The sequence below is a fragment of the Sebastes umbrosus genome, chromosome 5, assembly GCF_015220745.1.
Source record: "Sebastes umbrosus isolate fSebUmb1 chromosome 5, fSebUmb1.pri, whole genome shotgun sequence".
Classification (NCBI taxonomy): Eukaryota; Metazoa; Chordata; class Actinopteri; order Perciformes; family Sebastidae; genus Sebastes; species Sebastes umbrosus.
This window is the reverse complement of record NC_051273.1, coordinates 11,305,018-11,324,955: the sequence shown is the minus strand read 5'-3', so window position 1 is coordinate 11,324,955 and position 19,938 is coordinate 11,305,018. Positions and strand designations below refer to the sequence as shown.

Here is a 19,938-nt window from a genome sequence, read left to right as displayed (position 1 = left end):
GGCTGAGGTTATGGTGGGTGTTGTGGTAGGTGTGGTGCTTGGTGGTGTGGTAGTTGCTTGTGTAGTTGAGGTTATTGGAGGTGTTATTGTGGTGCTCAGTGTTGTTGTAGTTGTAAATAAGGTTGAGGTTGTTGTTAGTAGAGATGTTGTTGGTGGTGTTGTGGTGCTTTGGATTGTAGTAGTTGTGTTTGTGGTTGCAGCTCTGACCCTTTGAATCTTTGTCACGGTGAGTGTGCGGGCGGTTCCATTCAGCAGCTGTTCTCTAAAAAACTAAATGGAGAGAAAAGAGATATTTATATTGTGTATGCATCATCATAGATAATGTTAGTTGAAGAACCTTTACAAAATAGTTATTTTACACATTCTGTTTTACATACTGTACCTGTTTAACAAGTTCAATGATGGTTCCATTGCTGACCTCTCCAAAGGAAGTCAACTCCATCTGTATATGTACCAAGCCTGTAGGAAATATAATATGGAAATTAATACAAGACAAATAAAAAAAATGTGACTTGTTGACCCAACGTTAAAAGAATGCCTGTTAAATGCTACAGGTCTTTGATCATAGAACAAGTATTGCTTTTCAATTACTAGTGTTAAAGGAAATACCAGGAAATAATCACTGATGATGACAAATGAGAAGAAATTGTTTTTAAATAAGGTTGTAAAGCTAAATTATGTGAATCATTGATTCTTGTGGTCAGTTCATTGTGGTACTTGTGGTCAAGTAAAATTTAGGATGAATTCAAGATTCATTTTTTTTCCAGTCCAGTAACCTACAATTCAATATTCACTTTTCTATGACCATTGGAGTATCACTAGAATTCCAATGTAATAGATCAAAGTTTAAAGTACCTTTTTTATAGCATCGCCTATATCTTTCTATAACCACAAATTTCGTTTTGTATTTGTATTTATAAAAACCCAATGTTGTAACGGTATGGCACACACATGGTTCATACGATCTGATTCTGTCTGAACCAGTTACCCACTGCTGTGCTTTATATAAAAGGCTTTTAACTTTCGTACTTTTCTAATCTAGCTAGTCTTGGTTTGATTTTTTATCAGAGATATTGTTAGAGTAAAGTACATGAATATATTGACCAAACACAACACAAGAGTGTGCTGTACTGCACACTGATGAAACTATTTATTTTTGCTCCACATTGTAAATATCTGTCTTCTGTTTTAGTCTGGCAACAGAACCTCATCAACATCACAGGCGATGTTCTCCCTGGCCAATACTGTAAATACTGTATATAGGTACAGTAGGAATATAGGTCCCAATCTCATACATATATGCTGTATACTATATACATACTTTCCGCTTAAAGCACTATGGTGCACTTGCAATACTACAGTAAGCATTGAGTACTGTATTGATGCAGTACTACAATACTGTAATGAGAGTAGATTTCTTATCTTACGTACTGTGAACCTGCTTACAGTAAATTTGGTTGTACTCTCTGCCCAGCCACCCTCATTATTAGATCACAGTCAACCAAAGTGGCCCGAATCTCATCAGAGATTATGGCTCTCCTCTTTGTCCTCCTCAAAGGGGTCCTCCTCTTACTCTCACTCCTTTAGTTATGCCTCTCTCTCTTATGTTTGCATCCATAGCTCTAAAACATAAGAGCTGGCACTAGGAGACAGAGTGGATAGTAGGGAATTTAAGTTTAGCATTTTGAATGGCAGGGATTTTCCATGTAAACACAAGAGATTTTATTCATGAATATTGGGCCAAATGTATAGAATTGTGTATAGTGTTTTGAAAAAAAGATGTGGTTTAGAACTGCAATCTGAGTGAAAAGCAGTAAATGTGCTTGTATTTTAAAAGAAAATTTAGGTACAGTTTTTTCAATTGCTAAGGCACATTTTAGAAGACAGGCCTCTGGCTGCAAGGTTGCGCTGCCATTGCTGTTGTAAACAGGTTCTCAATTGTGCTCTTTATTTAGTGCTTACATCCTGAGTGCTGAGTCGACGATCAAGGGATTAAGGATTTGGGCAGGTGGCATGTGGATTGGCCAGTTGGTCCATGGGTGTGTCATTTTGAATGGCAGTGTTTTGAAATGACAAACAAGTGACTTAATGTCAGATTTGTGTGTCTTATGTAGAGAACCATGTGCCTTGTGTAGCAAATTGTACCATGTTGAATTTCAAATTGGGTGCAAAGCAAATGGGTTTAAAGTGTTGGAGACTTCAGCTGAGGTTTTGCTCTCTGAGTGTCAGTTTCAATAATTGTGCTTCATGTGTCATTTTAGTGTGTCAGCAATTGAAAAAAAAATCATCTGACAACGATTTTGCTTTTTATTAGCTTTTTATTAGCTTGTAAACTGGCTCCAATTGTAACAATTCGGTTTAAGACGTCATATCTCAACCACAATAGCCTCATCCGAATGAGAAATTTGCTCCGGCCAGTTGGCTCGACTGTTTTCAACATGGAAGCCGGGTCAGAAAACGTTCTCATTTTACAGATAAACATTACACTAAATATACTAAAATATGTTTCTTAAAACATTTGAAGCGAGAAATAGGCATTATTGTAACATAATCTTTATTCATATTGAATCAGCGCTGCCTAGTTTGACAATTTGATTAGAGTTTACGAGCAGTGATTGACAGCTGCGTTAGAGACTCCTCGTCTCTGATTGGTTGTTTTCCTTCAGGCGAGGTGGAATCTTACAAATGCCATTAGGAGCACTAGGAACCTAATTTTTTCAAAGATTATCTGTCTTATGCACTACTGTCAGGATATAGTGACAGTTTCAGCAAATATGACAAAGTTATTTTTTATACATACTGAACCTTTAAGCTCACCCCAATCTTGGAACCAATAGCCGATAGCTTAACCCCTCACTTATTGCTTCCGTCTTAGTTGTGTGGGGGTCGAAGCTTCTATTACGGTCATTGGGTCTGCGACTATTGTGATTGGGGCAGCAGTTATGGTTGTGTGTGAAGTTGCAGAAGTTGCATTTGTTGTTGCTGGGTCAATGGTTGTCAGTTTGTACAACTGTCACTAAACGTCTTAACTGTTTTCCAGATTGGTATGAATTTTTTGTGAACATCCATGCTCTCAAAAGGGAGATACTAGTGATTTATGTGATCCTACCACCTTTACTTGAGCATGGACCACCGGTCAAACTACCTTTTGTAAGTGTTGTCTTCTACATATTTCAATACAGACTGTAAAACTAATGTCTAACTCAGAAATGGTTAGAAGTTGATGAGTGCTTCACTGTTGTTCATTTGATTTTTTTGTTTTTATACAGTATGTGCCTTCAATTTGGAATGAATGTTTTTGGGGTTTTATAATTAACATTACATGGATGTCTGGACACATCTGTAGAACATTGCCAGGGATGTATCAGGAATGATAAGGTGTGATGTGGATGAGAACTTGTGGCCAAATGCAGAAGACAGGGTTGAGTAGCACTGTTGTATTTCTATATCTGTAGCTATCCTAGTATCTATAGTGAATATGTATAGTTTTTTATTGAATTACTGGAATTGCTTTAGTTTCATTTTGTGCACTTGGAATTACTCTATGAAAAAATGTCAAAAGATAAAGCCCATTGAAGCATATTGCAGCATTTCTGATTACTGTAATGACTGTGACATATACTGTAAGGTAGCACAATCCATGCAATTAAGAAATTACCTTATTTTTGTTGCAATGAAATCTTGGTTTATGCTAAATAAATAAAGGATACTATAATATACTATTAGCAGTTGTAAAAAACTGTAATCACAATCGGATATAATGTTTTAATATATACAATTTTCTAATGTCTAGTAATGCTTTTCCTTACTGTAAAATAGGACAATTCATGCAGTAAATGCCATCATACCAGTTGTTGTAGTTGCAGCTGGAGTTGTGGTGGTTGGAGCCCCAGTTGTGGTAGATGCAGCCGGAGTTGTGGTGGTTGGAGCCCCAGTTGTCGTGGTTGGCGCAAGAGTTGTGGTGGCTGCAGTTGTGGTTGATTTGTAATATTAATATGAAAGAATTTCAGAATAGCAATCATATCAAATATAACCTCCTAAGGAGGTTATGTTTTCACCAGCATTGGTTTGTTTGTTACCTCCGCCAAGGCCGGAGGCCTAGGAAGGAGGCTATGTTTTCACTGGCATTGGTTTGGTTGTTTGCTTGTTTGTTTGTTTGTCTGTTAGCAGGATTACTCCAAAAGTCCGTGATCGATTTGAAATTTTTTGGAGGGGTGGGGTGTGGCACAATGAACAATCCATTAGATTTTGGTGGCGATCCGGATCATGATCCGGATTCAGGAATTTTTTTAAGAATTTGGATTAGCCTGAGAATTAAAGGGACTGTTTGAAAGAATCAGAAATGCTTGTTAACAGCGACACCTGTGGCCGTTAAGTCAACGAAAGACAGCGTCGGGCTCGCGCTTGCTCGCTCTACATAGACATGAACGAGCATCACTCAAAACAGTGAGGCGACACACGTCAGCTAAAACCACAATATCACTCTATATTTCACCTGCATGGCAGTAATGTTAGCTGACCAGATGGAGGTCTCTCCATGAATCCACCCTCTGCTGATCCTATTGTTGGCTTTTCCTGCTTCAGCCTCCCGACCGCGGCCGGAGGGAGACACCGGCACCCGTTCAGAGACGATAACGTTTCTCGCTGCGGAGCCCCGTCACTTCACAAGACACGGAAAACCTCTGTTGGTCTGGAGGAACTGCAGCAGTTATTTCTGCACAAACGTCCACATTTACTAGATATTCTCACAGCTACGAAGTCTTCTTTAGTTTGTAGTGTGCGCGCATGCATGTGAGGTGGAGCGAGCTGAGTAAAGGCAAGCAGGCAGAGGAGCAGAGACTCCGACCCTGGAGACCAAAGCTACGGTCTTCCCCGCGTCCTCCGACCACGGCCAACACTGTTTTGCAGGACGGGCTTCACTGGATATAACTTTGTGGTTTTGGTGCTTCCGTGTAGTTTGTGTTGGAGTCTGAGTCTGAACAGCGTAGCCACACGCAAGCGCGCATCTGAGAGCGCACATGGGACACCGACCCGGGTGATTTATATGTGTAAGAAGTTACAAACATTCCCTTTAAGACCACAGGGTATCAAACATGTGCAGTGTAACTGATGACGCTTTGATGACGCATGACCCTGCCTCCTTCTGAGAGCAGAGAGATACATGTTTGGATGTGTGGCGAGACATTGAGCCGTGGGAGCTGCTGTCCATCCGCGGTGAGAAAGAAAAAAAGCGGTAGATGACGGGATGAGAGACAACGTAGTGTAACGTTGTACAGACAGAACAAGGCTGCTGAATGAGAGGCATCCGACGATACGTTACACGGAAACACACCGTGTTAATAATAAGCCGACCACCTCACGGTACCGCAAACTGTGAGCTGTGATCTGTTTTTAAAGTCAGGTACCTTGGCGGAGGTGTGCGCTCTCCGAGTGCCATTCTAGTTTTTTTATATAAATGTGCTCAAGAATTCCCATAAATAAAAAACTCAAATTATAATGCATAATTTTAATGACCAGTTATGTTTGAATATTACCACAGCAATCACGCAAATGTGTTTTACCACTGAAAAACAGGGCAACATTTTTTTTTTTCAAATGAATGTATTACTTCCGTATTAGAAAAGATCAATAGCAGGACATAATGAATAACAATACGTTGTAGAAAGTCAAATGTAAAAGGCAGACTGAAATAGCCCTACTGAAAAACTTTTTGAATACCTAACACTACTACTGTCTCCAGTCTACCGTGATAATAAGGCATATTAGAAAGTAATATACAAACAATCAAAGGCATAAAAATATCACTTACATTGTCCAGAGGATGTATGTAAATATCCAAACAAAATGATCCAACAAATGATTTTTCTTTCCATGGTGAGATACGTTTGTAGACAAGTACTTTGTCAATGATCGTTTGTGACATTAAGTTTGCTGATTACTCCTCCCTCAGCTATGGAAGGAGTGACAAGTCAACTGTGACATATTTCACATAACCTGAAAAACCAGATAAGTCATAGACACACAATATATAGGACAATAAAAACTAAATCATAAAACCATCATACAATTGGAAAAAATCTGCAGTGACCTTTTACCATGCGGCATTAGGCTGAGTCATGATTTGTAAGGTTGGATAGTCTTTACACATGTGGGTCTTTATTTGAATATGTTTCATCAGTGAAATCATTCTTTTCTCAAAGGATGATGATTCATATTCTAAGCTATAGCCAAAATGGGATTATCATGCTAACACAGAATGGGGTACTCGTAGCACCAACACACCTTAATAAATCCATAGCAGTGACCTCCGTAGTGCATTCTGTTGCCTCTGTTCCTCAATAGCCTTCAGTGTATAAGAGCAACTGTACATTTATGTGTAAACATGTAAAAAGTCCTGCAAGCAACTACGTCATTTGGCCATGTTCGGCTTTCATGGATGTACTGTATTTATGCCGCCATTGCACGACATGTAGCCTCATTAGTGACGCCTCACAACGGATCACCACAAAGATAATGCCGCACACTCTGACCAAAACTCTGTTTTTCCGGTCTACACGTCAACACTGAAAACTGAGTTTCTGAAAGTCTTCACCCTGTACAGTGTTTTACAAAAGCTCCGTTTTCAGTGATCTAAAATGCTGTTTAGGTGTGCACCAAAGGACAAAACGCATAGAAAAAGCTATGTTTACAAAAATACCTGTGTGAACTTGGCCTGATACCTGACCTGGCCTGACTCCTATGAACTTCTTGATTTAAGAACTACTTTAGCTGGTATCAAGTAATTAAATGCAGGGGAAAATACGTCACCATTTACACTGTCAGTGTTCCATAGTTAAAATGCCATTGCACTTAATGGGCAAAAGCCAAGCCATTATTAGAAACCCTCATCAAGGTTGTCAAACAGGTTTCTTATTTCAGTTATGCAATTCCTCTCTTCATCTGCTCTCTCAGCTTTTTGGTCGGTTCAAATTCTACTATTCTATGTTATTACTTTATGTTTTACTGTTATCACCACTTGAATTGCATCCACATGCTGTGAAGTCCAAGCGCAATTTTATTAAAAAATGAGTAGCCTAACCTGTGCTGAAGCCCTTATAATCCAAAATACAGCTATTTCACAACACTATACTGATGGGTGTGTTGTTGTTTCTGAGTGTTTCTAAGTTAAAATTTCAAATTATTGTGCCCATGAAAGCATAGTTGGCTAATAAAGGCTGTTTGTACCGTAGGATTTAATTGTGTGAGCATGTTTACATTTTAATATAATTGCTCTAAGAGGAGGCATTAGGGTATATTGTAGCTGATGCATTTTTCCATTTGATTTTGAATTGAATTGTTTGAACTCTGTTTTTATTGAATTACTGTTTTGATTAATAAACAAACAAACAAATGGACAAACAATTTATACAGATGTATAAGCCCCAAATAAAAATACAAGCTTTCTGATTAGGGCAACTCAAAAAGCAGGATTTGCTTGCTCTGCCTTTTCATACGATAGAACTATAATTCTTCTTGTGCAACATTTCAAAGTACAAAGTAGGAAATAGTTCAATATAAACTACTAATTTATACTTGCATATCTATGCAAGTATAAAATTATCAATAAACAAATATCAAAAATACAAACTATACACAACGCCAAAATATAAACATGGTTAACAATACAGATCATTATGCATTTCTCAAGTTGCTTCATTGTGAGTTGCATGTAGCTATGTATGAGAAGTGGCATGAAGTTATGTATGTACAATATCAAATCTATACAGGGAAATGTATATATAATTCAAAATGTTCAGCGATTATGTCCATGATATTGCATGTTTTGTCCCATTATTTCACATTAATAGTTATAATGATTGTAATTCACAGAGACAGTAATCCAGAGAGAAGAAAGTGAGAGATTAAAGGAGCAGAGCAGAACAGTGCTGTATCCATCTCTCGACACAAGTTAGATGAGTTGTAAAGTTTGTTTGCAAAGGCTGAAAAGATTTCTTGTGGCGTTCTTTGGTGCATCGTGGTGGTAACAGTGTACTGCTGAAAGTGCTCCTGTGCCAGCACATCGTGGAGAGGGTGAGAGTCATTGTCCATGATGCTCTGCAGTTTGAGCTACATCCTTCTCTCTGACACCGCCACAAAAAAATCAAGCTCCACCCGCCAGACAGAGCCAGCCTTCTTGATGATCTTTTTGATTCCATTGGCGTCGACTGCACTTACCCCCAGCACACGAAAGCAAGAAAATAGTACTAACTACCACAGACAGATAGATAGAACATCCTCAGCATGTATGAAAGTATGGCTCATCCTCAGAAAGTATGGCTCTTGCCCATCTTGTACACAATCTCATTGTTCTTAGCTCAGCCCAGATTCTTCTGCTTTTCCACACCCAATTCGAATGTTTGCCCATCAAATGGCCGTTATCAGTTATTACCACTGCTATTATAATGCTTCCGCACATTGTAAACTTAAAGGGATCGTTTGGGTGTTTTATCCTCAGTAGGTGTATTACTTACAGTAGATGACGGTCGGTGTGCCCCCACCATCAAGAAAAAGACAGGAGCACCGACATCGGAGCAAAGAAATACAGTGCTGTGAACGGGGACGGCAGAAAAATATATCTTAGCAACCTAAAAGAAAGGCTCACCTAAAAAAACTGATATGCGTTTAGGTGTATGCTATATTTAGAATATTTTGAAACGTATCTATACTGTTTTTGTCATCTGAGCTTGCTCGCTTTGGAGAGATCATAGGTAAGTTTCACTTTCAGTTATGTTTTCCATCGGAAAGGAGAAGGAAAGGGCTGACTAATGTCAAGATAAAGCGGTGAAAATATTCTGAATATAGCGTACACTTAAACAGATATTGATTTTTTTTAGGTGAGCCTTTCTTAGGTGTCAAAAATATTTTTTTTCTGCCATCCCCATCCACAGCGCTGTATTGCTTTGCTACAATGTCAGTACTCCTGTATGTCTCTCCAATCTGAGGGCACGCCAATCGCCATCTACTGTAAATAATACACCTACTATGGATAAGTACCTTATCCAACCCCACTTCAAAACACGGAACTATCCCTTTAAGTATGTGACATAAGTTAACTTATGCACATAAGTGAAAATAAGTCAACGTGTTGACTTTGGTTTCACACTGGACACAAACAGCAGTCTTCTGGGTGACAGTCCTGTGTTTGTTTGGCTTAGGAAAAGATCATGATTTGGATTAAAATAAGGTTTTATGTAAGTTTTCCGTAAATAAGCTACGTTATGTACATCACACAAGTTTGTTACGCAGCCTAAGTTAACTTACGTATGTAAGTTAAAATAAGTTAACATGTTGACTTTTGGTTTCACACGGGACAGAAACAGCGATCTCTTTGGGGAGAATCCTGTGTTTGTTTGACCCACCCATCCATTCCGATCTCCTCCCTACGCAGACATTGTCACTCTTTATACCATGACCTGACTTCCCCCTTTGCTCCCGTCATAATTACTAAGGTCACTACAGGTCACAGCCTAACAATTTTGTACCTCCCTGCTGTGATCCAGTTTACCAATAGATGATAAAGGCCTTCTGAGCCAATTGGGAGGTAGAGTAGAGCCATACCAGATGCTCCCAATGACAACTGATAACGGCCATTTAATAGTCTGATAACAATCGAAGTGGGTGTTTCCAATGAATTGGAAAGATAAATTCTATAAGCCTAATGAATTAATTCTTGATGGTACAAGGCAAAACAGTTTCATGTTCATTTTCCAGATTTACGGTACAATCATCACTTCGTATCAGGCACTCACTGAGGTTATCATTGTCAGTGTTTTGCGTGAAACGTTTCTTCATATGTACATGATGAAAAAGATTGAGTAAGAAACATAGTTTACTCGTTCCCTGGTTACCAGGCTCGTCAGCATGGCAACTGCTCCTCCAGTTACAGAGCACCCTTTTTGACATGTCAAATTACTTGGTTTGAGGGTGTTGTGGTAGTTGGAAGTGCAGTAGTGGTGCTTGGGGGTGTTGTTGTGGTGCTAAGGGGTGTGGTAGTTGCTGGTGTACTTGTGGTTATTGGAGATGTTATTGTGGTGCTCAAAGGTGTTGAAGTTGTTGATGTGGTTATTGGGGATGGTGTTGTGGTAGTTGGGGGCATAGTTGTGGTACTTGGGGGTGTAGTAGTCGTGCTTGGTGGTGGTGTTGTTGTGATAGGGGGTGTGGTAGTTGCTGGTCTTGTAGTGGTCATTGGAAGTGTTGTCGTTGTGGATGTGGTTTAGGTTGTTGGTGGTGTTGTGGTAGTAGTTGTAGTTGTGGTTGCAACTCCGACCCTTTGAATCTTTGTCACGGTGAGTTTGTGTGCTGTTCCATTCAGCAGCGGTTCTCTAAAAAACTAAATGGAAAGAAAACAGAGATATTTATGATGTGTATGCATCATCATAGATAATGTTAGCTGAAGAGCCTTCACAAAATAGTTATTTTACACATTCTGTTTTACATACTGTACCTGTTTAACAAGTTCAATGATGGTTCCATTGCTGATCTCTCCAAAGGAAGTCAACTCCATCTGTATATGTACCAAGCCTGTAGGAAATAAAATATGGAAATTAATACAAGACAAATAAAAGAAAATGTGACTTGTTAACACAATGTTAAAATAATTATTGTAAAATGCTACAGGCCCTTGAACATACAAGTATTGCTTTTCAATTACTAGTGTTAAAGGAAATACCAGGACATAATCACTGATGAAGACAAATGAGGAGAAATTGATTTTAAATGAGGCTATAAAGCTAAATTATGTGAATCGTTGATAATATCTTTTTGTAAATAAAATTTAGGATGAATTCAGGATTAATTTTGTCTTCAGTCTAGTAGCCTACAAGTCAATATTCACTTTCACTTTTCATGACCATTGGAGTGTCACTAACTTCCAATGTCATAGATCAAAGTCTAAAGTACCTTTTTTATAGCATCGCCTTGATAGATATCTGTCTATTCCCAGAATTGTGTGCTTTAGTTTTTAGTTTTTTTTAGTTTTTTTTTTAATTCACTTGGTGGAAGATTATGCACTCATGTATTTTAAAGTGTTTAACCAAAATGCATTCAAACCCCTTAAAATTATGACTTATGACTGTGTTACTCATTTGATTGTTCTAAACTCATTTCTCGTGTCATTTAACATTATTTTCAGTTGCAAATTTTGACTAATCAAATGGGTAGAGCAAAGCTTGGGGACAAAATGTATTCTATGAATTTTCTTTGTCAGGATGAACTTACAGTTTTTTACAATTGCTTAAGTACAATTTAGAAAACAGGGCTCATTTTGTCAAAACACTACACACAATTGGCATAACCACACACGCATGTAGCAGAACACCTCAGATCTTTTGCAAAATGAAACACCCGATTCAAAACTATAATAATTTATAAAAACCCAATGTTGTCACGGTATGGCACGCACATGGTTCATACAATCTGATTCTCTTTGAGCCAGTTACACACTGCTGTGCGCAACCTAAAATGCTTTTAACTTTCCTACTTTTCTAATCTAGTTTGGGTTTTTTATTTTTTTCAGAGATATTGTTAGAGTAAAGTACATGAATATATTGACCAAACATAACACACGAGAGTGTGTTGTACTGCACACCAATGAAAATATCTATTTTGCTCCACATTGTAAATATCTGTCAATACATTCATGCATTTTCAAAGGTTGTTTTTTTTCACTGAAAATCAGACCAGAACATATTCGACATATCTTACAAGAGTAACACTGAACGTGCCAAAGGAATACGTCTCTTATAATGAATTTTTACTAGTGCTTTACATTTTGCACATCAGTGTTCAATTTATTCTTGTAAATGTCTATTCATATGATGGTGTGTGTGCGTCATTTGAACACAAAATACCATTTTGAGAAGACATAACATTATTTTGAGGACAGCGTTTCATTTTGCAGATTTGTGGCATTTTGCCTTTTGTGTGTGTGTTTTTAGATTTGTTTGTAGAGTTCTGAGAATATGAGGTATGCTTTAGGAAAATGTGTGTAAACAATTTAGAAAAACTGTAAGTTTAATATTTTCAATGGCAGTGTGTTCCATGTTAACACAAGGAATGGCACTCATGAAGATTGTGCCACATATAGAGAATTGAGTGAAGTATTTTGAAAAAATTGTCGTTAAGAACTGAAATCTGAGTGTAGAGCAGTATATGTGCTTGTATTTTAGCAGAATTGGTTGTGGTCATTGTATCTCAAGTACCAGTGTTAATGTGTGTGTATTGAGGAAAAACTGTAATTATGTTACATGCAGTAAATGCTTCGTACCAGTTGTGTTACTTGCAGCCGGAGTTGTGGTGGTTGCAGGCTGAGTAGTTGTTGTAGTTGTAGTTGAAGCTGGAGTTGTGGTGGTTGGAACCGGAGTAGTTGTTGTAGTTGTAGTTGCAGCTGTTGTTGTGGTGGTTGCAGCTGCAGTAGTTGTAGTTGCAGCTTGAGTTGTGGTGGTTGGAACCGGAGTAGTTGTTGTAGTTGTAGTAGCAGCTGTTGTTGTGGTGGTTGCAGCTGGCGTAGTTGTTGTAGTTGCAGCTTGAGTTGTGGTGGTTGCAGCCGGAGTAGTTGTTGTAGTTGTAGTTGATGTTGCAGCTGTTGTTGTGGTGGTTGCAGCTGGTGTAGTTGTTGTAGTTGCAGCTTGAGTTGTGGTGGTTTGTACCGGAGTAGTTGTTGTAGTTGTAGTTGCAGCTATTGTTGTGGTGGTTGCAGCCGGAGTAGTTGTTGTAGTTGCATCTTGAGTTGTGGTGGTTGCAGCCGGAGTAGTTGTTGTAGTTGCAGCTGTAGTTGTGGTGGTTGCAGTCTGAGTAGTTGTTGTAGTTGCTGCTTGAGTTGTGGTGGTTGCAGCCGGAATAGTTGTTGGAGTTGTAGTTGCAGCTGTAGTTGTGGTGGTTGCAGTCGGAGTAGATGTTGTAGTTGCAGCTTGAGTTGTGGTGGTTGCAGCCGGAGTAGTTGTTGCAGTTGTAGTTGTAGCTTGAGTTGTGGTGGTTGCAGCCGGAGTAGTTGTTGTAGTTGTAGTTGCAGCTGGAGTTGTGGTGGTGGGAGCAAGAGTAGTTGTTATAGTTGGAGATGTAGTTGTGATGGTTGGAACCGTAGTTGTGGAGGTGACAACACCAGTTGTTGTAGTTGGAGCTGTAGTTGTGGTTGTTTGAACCGGAGATGTGGTGGTTACAACACCAGTTGTTGTAGTTGCAGCTGGAGTAGTGGTGGTTGCAGCCAGAGTAGTTGTTGTAGTTGCAGCTAAAGTTGTGGTGGTTGGTACTGTACTTGTGGTGGTTACAACACCAGTTGTTGTAGTTGGAGCTGTAGTTGTGGTGGTTGCAGCCGGAGAAGTTGTTGTTGTTGCAGCTGTAGTTGTGGTAGTTGTAAACGGAATTGTGGTGATTACAACACCAGCTGTAGTAGTTGGAGTTGTGGAGGTTGGAGCCGGAGTAGTTGTTGTAGTTGCAGCTGAAGTTGTGGTGGAAGGAACTGTACTTGTGGTTGTTACAACACCAGTTGTTGTAGTTGGAGCTGTAGTTGTGGTTGTTTGAACCGGAGATGTGGTGGTTACAACACCAGTTGTTGTAGTTGCAGCTGGAGTAGTGGTGGTTGCAGCCAGAGTAGTTGTTGTAGTTGCAGCTAAAGTTGTGGTGGTTGGTACTGTACTTGTGGTGGTTACAACACCAGTTGTTGTAGTTGGAGCTGTAGTTGTGGTGGTTGCAGCCGGAGAAGTTGTTGTTGTTGCAGCTGTAGTTGTGGTAGTTGTAAACGGAATTGTGGTGATTACAACACCAGCTGTAGTAGTTGGAGTTGTGGAGGTTGGAGCCGGAGTAGTTGTTGTAGTTGCAGCTGAAGTTGTGGTGGAAGGAACTGTACTTGTGGTTGTTACAACACCAGTTGTTGTAGTTGGAGCTGTAGTTGTGGTGGTTGCAGCCGGAGAAGTTGTTGTTGTTGCAGCTGTAGTTGTGGTAGTTGTAAACGGAATTGTGGTGATTACAACACCAGCTGTAGTAGTTGGAGTTGTGGAGGTTGGAGCCGGAGTAGTTGTTGTAGTTGCAGCTGAAGTTGTGGTGGATGGAACTGTACTTGTGGTTGTTACAACACCAGTTGTTGTAGTTGCAGCTGAAGTTGTGGTGGTTGGAAATGTACTTGTGGTGGTGACAACACCAGTTGTTGTAGTTGGAGCTGTAGTTGTGGTAGTTGTAACCGGAATTGTGGTGGTGACAACACCAGTTGTTGTAGTTGGAGCTGTAGTTGTGGTAGTTGTAACCGGAATTGTGGTGGTGACAACACCAGTTGTTGTAGTTGCAGCTGTAGTTGTGGTAGTTGTAAACGGAATTGTGGTGATTACAACACCAGCTGTAGTAGTTGGAGTTGTGGAGGTTGGAGCCGGAGTAGTTGTTGTAGTTGCAGCTGAAGTTGTGGTGGTTGGAACTGTACTTGTGGTGGTTACAACACCAGTTGTTGTAGTTGCAGCTGAAGTTGTGGTGGTTGGAACTGTACTTGTGGTGGTTACAACACCAGTTGTTGTAGTTGCAGCTGAAGTTGTGGTGGTTGGAACTGTACTTGTGGTGGTTGCAGCCGGAGTAGTTGTTGTAGTTGCAGCTTGAGTTGTGGTGGTTGCAGCCGGAGAAGTTGTTGTAGTTGTAGTTGGAGCTGTAGTTGTGATAGTTGGAACCGTAGTTGTGGTGGTTACAAGACTAGTTGTTGTAACAGCTGGAGTTGTGGTGGTTGGAGCCAGAGTAGTTGTTGTAGTTGCAGCTGGAGTAGTGGTGAATGCAGCCAGAGTAGTTGTTGTAGTTGCAGCTGGAGTAGTGGTGGATGCAGCCGGAGTAGTTGTTGTAGTTGCAGCTGGAGTAGTGGTGGATGCAGCCGGAGTAGTTGTTGTAGTTGCAGATGTAGTGGTTGGAACCGTAGCTGTGGTGGTAAGAACACCAGTTGTTGTAGTTGCAGCTGTAGTTGTGGTGGTTGGAACCGTAGTTGTGGTGGTTAAAACACCAGGTGTTGTAGTTGGAGCTGGAGTTGTCGTGGTGGGAGCCAGAGTAGTTGTTGTAGTTGCAACTGTGGTTGTGATGATTGGAACCGTAGTTGTAGTGCTGACAACACCAGTTGTTGTAGTTGGAGCTGTAGTTGCAGCTGTAGTTGTGGTGGTTGCACCTGGAGTAGTTGTTGTAGTTGCAGCTTGAGTTGTGGTGGTTGCAGCCGGAGTAGTTGTTGCAGTTGTAATTGCAGCTGGAGTTGTGGTGGTTAGAGCCAGAGTAGTTGGTGCAATTGCAGCTGTAGTTGTGGTGGTTGCAACCGGAGTAGTTGTTGCAGTTGCAGCTTGAGTTGTGGTGGTTGCAGCCAGAGCAGTTGTTGTAGTTGCAGCTTGAGTTGTGGTGGTTGCAGCCGGAGCTGTTGTTGTAGTTGTAGTTGCAGCTGGAGTAGTTGTTATAGTTGTAGTTGTAGCTGGAGTTGTGGTGGTTGGAACCGGAGTAGTTGTTGTAGTTGTTGTAGTTGCAGCTGGAGGGGTGGTGGTTGGAACTGGAGTTGTGGTGGTTGCAGCCAGAGTAGTTGTTGTAGTTGCAGCTTGAGTTGTGGTGGTTGGAGCCGGAGCTGTTGTTGTAGTTGTAGTTGCAGCTGGAGTAGTTGTTGTAGTTGTAGTTGTAGCTGGAGTTGTGGTGGTTGGAACCGGAGTAGTTGTTGTAGTTGTTGTAGTTGCAGCTGGAGGGGTGGTGGTTGGAACTGGAGTTGTGGTGGTTGGAGCCGGAGTAGTTGTTGTAGTTGTAGTTGCAGCTGGAGTTGTGGTGGTTGGAGCCGGAGTAGTTGTTGTAGTTGTAGTTGCAGCTGGAGTAGTTGTTGTAGTTGTAGTTGTAGCTGGAGTTGTGGTGGTTGGAATCGGAGTAGTTGTTGTAGTTGTTGTAGTTGCAGCTGGAGGGGTGGTGGTTGTAACTGGAGTTGTGGTAGTTGCAGCCAGAGTAGTTGTTGTAGTTGCAGCTTGAGTTGTGGTGGTTGGAATCGGAGTAGTTGTTGTAGTTGTTGTAGTTGCAGCTGCAGGGGTGGTGGTTGGAACTGGAGTTGTGGTGGTTGCAGCCAGAGTAGTTGTTGTAGTTGCAGCTTGAGTTGTGGTGGTTGGAGCCGGAGCTGTTGTTGTAGTTGTAGTTGCAGCTGGAGTAGTTGTTGTAGTTGTAGTTGTAGCTGGAGTTGTGGTGGTTGGAACTGGAGTTGTGGTGGTTGGAGCCGGAGTAGTTGTTGTAGTTGTAGTTGCAGCTGGAGTTGTGGTGGTTGGAGCCGCAGTAGTTGTTGTAGTTGTAGTTGCAGCTGGAGTAGTTGTTGTAGTTGTAGTTGTAGCTGGAGTTGTGGTGGTTGGAATTGGAGTAGTTGTTGTAGTTGTTGTAGTTGCAGCTGGAGGGGTGGTGGTTGGAACTGGAGTTGTGGTGGTTGCAGCCAGAGTAGTTGTTGTAGTTGCAGCTTGAGTTGTGGTGGTTGGAGCCGGAGCTGTTGTTGTAGTTGTAGTTGCAGCTGGAGTTGTGGTGGTTGGAACCGGAGTAGTTGTTGTAGTTGTTGTAGTTGCAGCTGGAGGAGTGGTGGTTGGAACTGGAGTTGTGGTGGTTGCAGCCAGAGTAGTTGTTGTAGTTGCAGCTTGAGTTGTGGTGGTTGGAGCCGGAGCTGTTGTTGTAGTTGTAGTTGCAGCTGGAGTAGTTGTTGTAGTTGTAGCTGGAGTTGTGGTGGTTGGAACCGGAGTAGTTGTTGTTGTAGTTGTAGTTGCAGCTGGAGTTGTGGTGGTTGGAACCGGAGTAGTTGTTGTAGTTGTTGTAGTTGCAGCTGGAGGAGTGGTGGTTGGAACTGGAGTTGTGGTGGTAGCAGCCAGAGTAGTTGTTGTAGTTGCAGCTTGAGTTGTGGTGGCTGGAGCCGGAGCTGTTGTTGTAGTTGTAGTTGCAGCTGGAGTAGTTGTTGTAGTTGTAGCTGGAGTTGTGGTGGTTGGAACCGGAGTAGTTGTTGTAGTTGTTGTAGTTGCAGCTGGAGGGGTGGTGGTTGGAACTGGAGTTGTGGTGGTTGGAGCCGGAGTAGTTGTTGTAGTTGTAGTTGCAGCTGGAGTAGTTGTTGTAGTTGTAGTTGTAGCTGGAGTTGTGGTGGTTGGAACCGGAGTAGTTGTTGTAGTTGTTGTAGTTGCAGCTGGAGGGGTGGTGGTTGGAACTGGAGTTGTGGTGGTTGGAGCCGGAGTAGTTGTTGTAGTTGTAGTTGCAGCTGGAGTTGTGGTGGTTGGAGCCGCAGTAGTTGTTGTAGTTGTAGTTGCAGCTGGAGTAGTTGTTATAGTTGTAGTTGTAGCTGGAGTTGTGGTGGTTGGAATTGGAGTAGTTGTTGTAGTTGTTGTAGTTGCAGCTGGAGGGGTGGTGGTTGGAACTGGAGTTGTGGTGGTTGCAGCCAGAGTAGTTGTTGTAGTTGCAGCTTGAGTTGTGGTGGTTGGAGCCGGAGCTGTTGTTGTAGTTGTAGTTGCAGCTGGAGTAGTTGTTGTAGTTGTAGTTGTAGCTGGAGTTGTGGTGGTTGGAACCGGAGAAGTTGTTGTAGTTGTTGTAGTTGCAGCTGGAGGAGTGGTGGTTGGAACTGGAGTTGTGGTGGTTGCAGCCAGAGTAGTTGTTGTAGTTGCAGCTTGAGTTGTGGTGGTTGGAGCCGGAGCTGTTGTTGTAGTTGTAGTTACAGCTGGAGTAGTTGTTGTAGTTGTAGCTGGAGTTGTGGTGGTTGGAACCGGAGTAGTTGTTGTAGTTGTTGTAGTTGCAGCTGGAGGGGTGGTGGTTGGAACTGGAGTTGTGGTGGTTGGAGCCGGAGTAGTTGTTGTAATTGCAGCTGTAGTTGTGGTAGTTGCAATACCAGTTGTGGTCATTGCAGCCAGAGTTGTGGTGGTTGGAACCCCAGTTGTCGTGATTGGCGCAGGAGTTGTGGTGGCTGCAGTTGTGGTTTATTTGTAATATTAATATGAAAGAATTTCAGAAAAGCAATCATATCAAATACCTCAGTATTTCCATATGCATATGAGCCTCAGAGCGCCATCTAGTGGGCCACGGCAAATATTTGATTGCGTAATTTACAACGCTAGGTATTTTTATATATAAATGTGCTCAAGAATTCCCATAAATACAAAATTCAAATTATAATGCATAATTTAATGACCAGTTACATTTAAATATTACCACGCAAATCATGCAAATGTGTTTTACCACTGTTAGCTAGCTAAAAGTAATGTGGGAGGCAACCCTTCCCCAGTAAAAGCTCCAAAGCGTATGGTGAAGAACCCTGAATACATTAAATTTGGATTCATAATGGCAGGCAGTGATGGGTGAGGATAAACACAATATTACTAGAGCGCCGGGGGTCACAGCAGGCCATGAAAACTTTTCTCAGTGTTCTGACATAATAATCTTGTTAATCCAGAAAAACAGGGCAAATTTTTGTTCTCAAGTGAATGTGCTTCTGTATTAGGAGAGATCAATAGCAGGAAATAATGAATAACAATATTTTGTAAAATGTCAAATTTAAAAGACAGACTGAAATAGACCTACTGAAAAATGGTTTGAATACTTAACACTACTACTGTCTCCAGTCTGCTCTGATACAATATAGCATATCAGAAAGTAAAATACAAACAATCAAAGGCATAAAAATATCACTTACCTTGTCCATAGGATGTATGTAAATATCCAAACAAAAATATCCAACAAAGGATTTTTCTCTCCATGGTGAGTTACGGGTGTAGACAAGTACTTTGTCAATGATTGTTTGTCACATTTAGTTTGCGCATTACTCCTCCCTCAGCTATGGAGGGAGTGACAAGCCATCTGTGACGGAAGCTACTTTCATATAACCTGAAAAACCAGATAAGTCATAGACGCACAATATACAGGACAATGCAAAATAAATCCTAAAACACATCATACAATTGAAAAAAATCCACAGTGACCTTTCACCATGCGGCATTAGGCTGACACTCCTTTTTTTTTTTTTAAGAGTACTTGCCAATTATTTAAACTGCTTTATGGATCACCTTCTAGTAAGTCATGATTTGTAAGGTTGGATAGTCTTTACACATGTGGGTCTTTATTTTAATGTTTTTCATCAGTGAAATCATTCTTTTCTCAAAGGATGATGATTCATATTCTAAGCTATAGCCAATATGGGATCATCATGCTAACACAGAATGGGGTACTCGTAGCACCAAGACACCATAATTCCTCTATGAAAGTGGTAGAACTTGATTTTTATCCTATATTATGATTGATATTTATTTGGGAGGACTTTTCTCATTCCATGATAGTTTTACTACAGTAATATTTAAACACAGTGGAAGACATTTGCTCTACCCACAGATTTAATACATGTGCCTTCTTTCCACCATATGAATAATTAAGTAATACAAGAGAAACATGTAGGGAATGATTTATATTTTAATTCATTCAAATGCATAAAAGCAAAAGTTATTAATCAAACACATTTACAGAATTCTACCAAGAAAATTAATGCTGTCAAATATTTTGGCAACATAACTCAGTGATTCTCAAAGTGGAGTCCGTGGCACTTTGTCAGGGGGTCCCCGAAATAATTTGCTATAAATTGGAAAATTGTTCTGTATCATTAAAAAGTGTGTATCTGGTCCATTTGCTCCAATAAAACAAAGCATATTGTGTCCATTACTCCCACCCACGTTTTGGGCCAACACAAACTCTGATATGGTTGTGACACACACTAATAAGTTCATTATTTTAAAGTTGAAGCACTTACTGAAAGTCAGCTTTAGACTGGTAAATTTAAATATCTAAATGTATTAGGACTACATGTATGCCATTCTTTCTACTGTTCATTTTCTGAAAGGTTTAAATAAATTATATTAATGCTCAATAACATTGCAAATTGCCCCACTGTGGGACTAATAAAGGATTATGTCATCTTATCTTAACATG

General features: G+C 40.6%; 1 long non-coding RNA gene across 2 annotated transcripts; it reads right to left on the bottom strand.

Annotated features, from left to right (window-relative positions):
- Nucleotides 1-51: 51 nt before the first annotated feature.
- On the bottom strand, nt 52-12,565 carry LOC119489129. Of its 2 annotated transcripts, none has more exons than XR_005207100.1 (3): nt 12,305-12,565; nt 383-459; nt 52-270 (listed from the first exon to the last, which is right to left on the bottom strand). It is a non-coding gene; the product is annotated as an uncharacterized LOC119489129 (long non-coding RNA). The 2 variants fall into 2 exon arrangements; XR_005207099.1 differs by lacking the exons at nt 52-270; nt 383-459 and adding exons at nt 7,389-10,369; nt 10,484-10,560.
- Nucleotides 12,566-19,938: the final 7,373 nt, after the last annotated feature.